Here is a 7,824-nt window from a genome sequence, read left to right on the forward strand (position 1 = left end):
ATTGGCTCGGGCGTCCGCGGATCCTAATTTTATTATTGATTTTAAGAAACTAAATTTAGACGAGCGAACATTTAAATTAAGAATCCAGCGGTTAAACAATACACCAACACGAGATACACACCCTTGTCCCCCTAGTTCTTCCTTTGATTACTCACTTCCTTCTTATTCCCCCGTCTCTTCCTCAGAACGTTCTCACTCACCTGCTCCCGAACCTCAATCCTCGAGAATTCCCACTCCCCCTCCCCCTTCAGACTGTCCCCCTAGTTCTCCTGTTGATTTTTCACCTCCTTCTTATTCCCCCGTTTCTTCCCCAAACCGTTCTCACTCACCCGCTCTCGAACCTCAACCCTCGAGTTCCCCCTTATCCTGTCTCTCTTACAGACGAGGATTATTGTGTCGGTCCAGATATAGTGAACCTCGATCAATTCTACTATATCCTCCGTACCAGTCTACCCGGTTCCATAATTCCATTTTTTGGCCCGGGCTGTTCTTTTCCTTTAGCCGTCCCCATCGAGGTTTTCTGGATGAAGTTCCCTTCCCCCTCCACTGTGCAACTCCAAGACCTTTAATAATCCTCCTCCCCTTTTCTCCCTACCGTCCAACTTTCACACATTAACTCTTCCTTTATTTGAGTCTGGACGTAACAGCAGTAAGACTTAAGACGTAAGCGAATTGACCAATCACGGTCGAACAGTAAGGCAGATCCCGATCGATTTGGATTACATTTTTTTTAATCCGTTTTAATCAACCTTTTTCGGCAGGGCAAGCACGGCGCAACGGCAGAAATGCTGCAAAAATTAAGCATGCGCTGCCATTTCAAAAGATAACAGCAAAAACACAGCAGAAATACAGCATGACTTGTTGTCATAAAATACTGGTAGAATCACAGCAATATTAAGATATGCTATATCAAGTTACAGTTCTTTCGTTTATCGCTATGTGACGTATCCATCTCGTAATCAAGTTTCTGTTACAGGCAAATATAAAGATCGCAAAGCGCGGTTAACAAAATTAAAAATGTGTAAGGACTCCTGCACTCTTGTGTGCAGGAGCCATAATATCTATTTTTATCAGCTTAATTTCTGAATTAAAACAAATAACCAATAGTGTATTCAGATCACGGACGTAGGCTGCGTTCGGGGAGCACACTTTTAGCGCTATGAGCGTCTTCTGTCCTTGTTCAACTTTCAATAAGTAATAAAGATAGAACGACGCTGTTATCGCTAATAGCGTCTCCCCGAACGCACCCAATATTAGTAATTACGCTTTGCAGGCGTGTTTTATCTTTATTGTGTTTTCGTTGTCACATTGTGACAGCAGGCAATGTTTGACTTTTGCTGCGTTTCTACCGTCACGTTGTAACGGCAGGCCATGCTTGATATCTGCCGTAATTCTGCCGTCAGATCTAATATGGCAGATTTCGCTCGATATTTGTTACATCTGCTGTCACGACGTAATAGCAAATAATACTCAGTTTTTGCTGCATTTTCTCTGTTATATTATATCGGCAAACCGTGCTGCCAGAAATTAAGCTTAATGAGGACGCAGCTGAGTGGATTAATAAAAAAATGTCCATTTATTGACTTCTTGAAACAAAATAATGAGTTCAATTTCCATACAAATCTTGAAATTTACGAATTATTAATAAATTAAATCATTTATTTAAATTTATATATTTAATTAATTATTTAAAACTATGCGTAATAGCAAATAATACTCAGTTTTTGCTGCATTTTCTCTGTTATATTATATCGGCAAACCGTGCTGCCAGAAATTAAGCTTAATGAGGACGCAGCAGAGCGGAATCTGCGAAGTCATGGTTGAATTTGTTGGCATACTGCTAGCATTTTGCTATCTGGGTATATATATGTATGTATGTATGTACAGAAATTAATATATATTAGATATCTACTGGATGTTCTCAATGTGTATTAGGGATATCCATGAATATGCAGGAAACAGCTATTAGACATTAAATATTCAAATGTCCGCAATATGAGATCTTATAAATATCCACAAAATAAGCCAATATCCACTGGACATCCACATTAGTATTCAGTGGATATTTATGTAGACATTCAGTGGATATTTATGTAGATATTTATTGTATGTTGGTTAAATTTTGGTCACAAAATGACTAATTAAATGTTCTATGTTAGGTCTCATGAGAAGCGAAAGAGTACGCTATGCTACGTGCGAGCGAGAGAGAACGCAAGGGGCACGAAACAGAGTATGTCCTTTTCTACGTGCATCTTTACCCCCACTCCTTAAATAAAGGCAAACGCTCGGTCCATGATAGGTGCGTTCCATTTAACGACCGCAACGCTCGCGAGCATCATCTGTCTTTGTTTAACTTTCGGTGAACAACAAAAATGAAATGATACCGTGAGTGTTGCGGTCGTTAAGTGGAACGCGCCCGATGTAAGTAACAAAGTGTGCTACTGCGCAGGCATTTCTACTGACCAATAAGAGAGCGTGACAAGATTCCGCCATCTTGTATAATTTAAATGGATATTAAAACGAAGATTCGGGCAAGAAAGGGTTTTAATGAAAGATCTTTCGTGTGTAATTATAATTATGGTGAATATATTTTTAGAAAATAATAAATACAAACACATAAATATAAATAAACAAATATAAGACACATAAACACATATAAGAAACAATAAACATATAATAAACAATAAACGATAGAGAATACATAACACATAATAAACAATATAGAAGATATAATAAAAATAAAATTACTTTTTATTTTTGAATTTTTTTTATATTGCATTCACAAAACTCACAAAACTGCTGCAAAACTGTGCTTAACCTGTGTATCATGACACTATTTCGTTTACATTTATCGTCGCGTTGCTATCGGTTGCTATGGTCACCGACGAGATATCATTAAAGATCAGTGGTCTTATGGGATTTAGTGTGACTGGAAAAAAAACTCGCTGCGCATCATTTTAGTTTATCCAGTTATTGTTTTATTATCAAAAATGTATAGATCTTTTATATAACTGCCTCAAGAACAACCAAATAAACATTTTATTGTAAATTTACTGTTTTATTATCGACAATGCAAAGATTTACTTACCTACAGTACCGCGTGGCGAGTTTTTTTTCAGTAATATGCTACATCCTATAAGACCATCGGTCTCTAATGATATCTCGTCGGTGTTTTCGATAATAAAATAATAACTGGATGAAGTAAAATAACCGTATGAATTAAATAATTCGTGTAATTATCTTCGATCCAATCAAACGGCCGGTAATGTCAATTCTTCAATTACCTCCGGGCCCACCGGGCCCACTTGATGGTCACAAAAGTTTACCCAGGGCTGACGGTCTTTAATAGTATTTCGTCGGTGCTATGGTGATTTTGCAAGATGGCGGAAACTTGGTGCTGCGCAGAATGTAACGAAAATTCGTCCGAGAAGATAGCACACCTTGTTACCCGAGAAAAATATCTGGTTATATATGATCATATCCATTTGGTCATGTATGGTCAGATATGGAAATTGCCCAGATCTGAGGACATATGATCTTGTATTATTATATATGTTAATATCTGATCAGGTACGATCAGGTACAAACTGATACATCCGGTATTTCATCAGGTATTATCAGGTATGATTTGATACATCTGTAATTTATCATGAGACCCAAAAATGACGTCATATATCACATCTACAGGAGCCATTTTCTGACGTTCTTTTGATGGCAAAAATAAGATAAATTACAGTATTATTATATAAAATCATATATTAATATATTAAAACATATAGGTAAATTTAAATAATTTAATTTATAAAATTAAAGATCTTTTTGGACAGAAATTGTCCGAATAAGTAAAAATCGAACAATTATCTGTCCGATTTGCCAAAAATCAGTTCAATATCTGAATTCCCTGTACGAGAATTGTGTCAAAAATTGAAATGATAGAAATATATATATTACAATATTATTAGCCGCATTTTGCAGGCTTTATATACACTCATGGCAAGAACTTGAATACGAGTATAGATAATGAATAACGAGCCGCATAGCGCGAAGCGACTGAAATATTTTGTAATATTTTGTAATAAGCTGCAGATTTTGTTCGGTTTTTGCTACCAATTTGCCATCAGATTGCGCACGCCAGATCTTGCTCAGTTTTTGCCGACAATCTGATGTCAGTCATATCAGCAAGCTTTGCTCGATTTCTGCCGCCAATTTGCTGTCTGTGGTTATGTCAGCAAGTTTTGCTCGGTTTTTGCCGGCGATGTGTCAGCTTAATCGGTAATAACAATCTTTGTACCAAATTTGTAGCATTTTTGCTGACAATAATTTGTAGGAAGCACTTGGCAATATCTGTTAGAACAGATATGGCTGACTGGAATGCTATAATAAATATCCAATCCTTCATTTGTTGATTTTATTCTGATTGATTGAGGGTATTAACCTATCTATCTGATTGCCGCCCACAAATTAACATATGAAGTGCTTCATAAGGTTCTCTGTCGAAAATGGTCGATTAAAACGGATTTAAAAAAATGTAATCCGAATCGATCGGGATTTCTGCACCGAAAATGCGGTATGAAAATACCGCATTGAACCGATTGAAAATAGTCAAATCAAATATAGTACGCTTCAGGCGAGATTAATGTTGCATGATATCTCAGTTGTTAAAAACAAATATACGATTTCTACGCAGAGGGTCCGCCTTATATCCCCGCTTGACCACTTTCTACTTCCAGGTTGGCTCGCTCGACCTTCGCCGCGTAGCGGCGCCGCCCGGAACTACGCGCAGACACGCGAGTGCGTGTCCGCCAAGTTGCGGGTCGCACTATTGTATTGCGGATTGTGCTTAATGTGACGACCTATGGCAGCCACAATATCCATTCGATTATTCGTGTTTATTTGGATTGACAACAATATGGATTAGAATGTAATGATTTTAGATTGGAAATAATCCGCGAAAGCGATATTAAAACCGATTATAGTTCGTTCGGAATTAAAATCGATTACTTTTTAATCCGGGCGCGGATTGAACCGATTAAAACCGATTAAAACCGATTACAACGGATTATGTTTTAATCGGTTTTAATCGACCATTTTCGGCAGGGGTTACACACGCACGCACGCACGCACGCACGCACGCACGCACACCATACGCCGTGTTGTGTCAGGACGTATGTGACGATACATTAAAGGCAAATATTATCATATACATTGTGTCATACTTTACCATGTAAGGCGTATATGGTATGGTGTATTTTGTCTATGTAACTGGAAGTAAATGTAGGTAAAAAGAAGGTAAAAATGAACATGCCTGTTCATATTAACTGGAATAACATATACGCTGTCATCTATGGCCATATATGACCATATGTGACCAGATATAAGCATATGTAGTGTCGTGTGTTAAGGCCCGTCTACAATGGCAGTAACAAGGCTGTAGGAGTAGGAGAGTATACTGTTTTTAGTGATGTTTAGACGGGCAGTAACGAAATGGGCAATTCCCATTTGCTCTTAAAAGTATACTCTCCTACTCCTACAGCCTTATTACTGCCATTGTAGAATGCCCTTTAGACATAATAGCAGAAATATTTGAAATAACTCACCCGAAAGTATACTCCCACATGACCCTCTTCGATACGATGAAGAGAAAAGTTAAATACTATTACAAAACACACGACAAAGCAGATTGCTATGATTCTTTGATCAAACATAATTATCTTCTATAACACGCTAAAAAAAAAAACGAAACAGTTATTGGTCATATATGATCATATACAGTGTATACGGCTATATATGGTCACATATAATTATGTCTGGGAATACATGGCCAAACTGCTTTATAAATGACCATCTGAGGCCAGATACGATTATATATGTATAGTGTCATATATGGCTACATACAATAATATGTTCGATCATATATGAACTTATATGATCAGATCTTGCGTCGTGTATAATGTACGATCTGATCATATATGACGATAGATAACCATACACGATTATATCTGCTCTATATCTGGGCATACATAACTTATATCTGTTCATATCTAATTTATATATATTCATATACTATCAGATATAAATATTTTTTCTCGGGTACTTACATCATGGTTCAGTCTATATATACTTTTGACTATATACCTATGGACTGCTAATAGGCAACCATATTCGGTATTCATAGTCCGTTCTTATATTCAAGATCGTTTTAAGTACGGTCTTAAGATGCTAAGCGGCCATTTCATTGGTTGAATGAGATCTTAAGACGACCCAAGACCACACTTAAGACTAGAGTCCTATATAATCAGAGAAGCGACAATGGCGTTCCGCTTGCTGATTGGCCGCCACGGGCCCGTTCCACTTAATGACCGCAACGCTCACGGTATCATTTCATCTTTGTTGTTCAAAGTTAAACAAAGACAGATAACGCTCGCGAGCGTTGCGGTCGTTAAGTAGAACGCGCCCTATGTTGGCGGTTAGTTTGCACGTAGTGAATCCTACGTGCAAACTAATCGCAACCGGCGTATCATAAGTGAGAAAAAAGTATATTTGTAATGCTATTTTCTAAAAAAAACATTTTAAATATCTCTGAGATATTTTTAAGACATTTTAGATTACACATGGACAGCTGCGGGCCCAACATGGCGATCATGGGAAGCATGGAGTGGGTAACGATGTTGCTTCTCTGATTATATAGGACTCTACTTAAGACGATCTTGAATATAAGAACGGACTTTGAATACCGGCCATAGTGCGATACAAGATCTCAGCGCTGCCAGAACCCAAATGGTCAAGCCAAGAACTAATCACATGTATCACTTATTCTGAGTTGTGAGTGTGAATTATTTGCAAGAGAAGAATTAAAGTGAGAGGAATAAAGTACTATAAGTGAAATAAAAAATGGGTCGTTATTGTTTTCTTAAATTGTGTAGTACTACAAAATACAAAGCAAAAGAAGTACAACATTTAATTTCTGTGTCATTTTATAAGTAAGATTTTATTTTTTATTATCCTCAAAAACCATTTTCTTTTTTCAACTTCTTAAACTGATGTTCAATATATGTTTGCATGGGAGTCTATTCTTATATTCATATTCAATTTATTTGTTATTATTATAATTATATACACAAATACACATACATGTTTACAGATTTCCAAGTAATCCTGAAGTTCGAAAGAAATAGGTGCAAGCTTTAATTACTTCGAATGGTAAGGAAAGCACATTAAATTTGCCAAAAACAGCAATGATATGTGCTAAACATTTTGAAGAAAGTTGTTTCTAGAAGATTGCTTTATCTTTTGTGTACGTCTGAAGCCACATTCTATTCCAACAATATTTCCACGTGTGGAAAATGAAAGGTTTTAGGCAGATTTTTTTAATTCATTTATCAAATTTTTTTTCCATTTATCAAGTACATATAAAAAAAAAATTTTTGAATTGGTTTATATATTGGCATAAATTCCTTAAAATGCAATAATAGACGACAAAATAAACTATATATGATTTTATTTATACAGGGTGTCCTAGACCACCCGTACACCCTTTTTTTCAAAAACTAAGCATTTTAGAGAAAAACGTTTTGAACAAAAATTGTATGGTTTTGAGGGGAACATAAGATGGTGTCATCGGTTTGACCTTGGATGGCATCGTTAAGGTCAAGTCAAGGACACCTTTAATTTCTGAAATGGAATCCCCTATTTTTTATTACATATTCTTATAGCTTATCCCGAGAGCTTTCCAAAACACTATAATAAAGTATTTTTTCATTAAGTACTTCTTGAGTTATTTTATATTTTAATCTGACATATTTTGATATAAAAATTAAAATATCT

The sequence above is a fragment of the Formica exsecta genome, unplaced genomic scaffold (assembly GCF_003651465.1).
Source record: "Formica exsecta isolate Colony F162 unplaced genomic scaffold, ASM365146v1 scaffold128, whole genome shotgun sequence".
NCBI lineage: Eukaryota > Metazoa > Arthropoda > Insecta > Hymenoptera > Formicidae > Formica > Formica exsecta.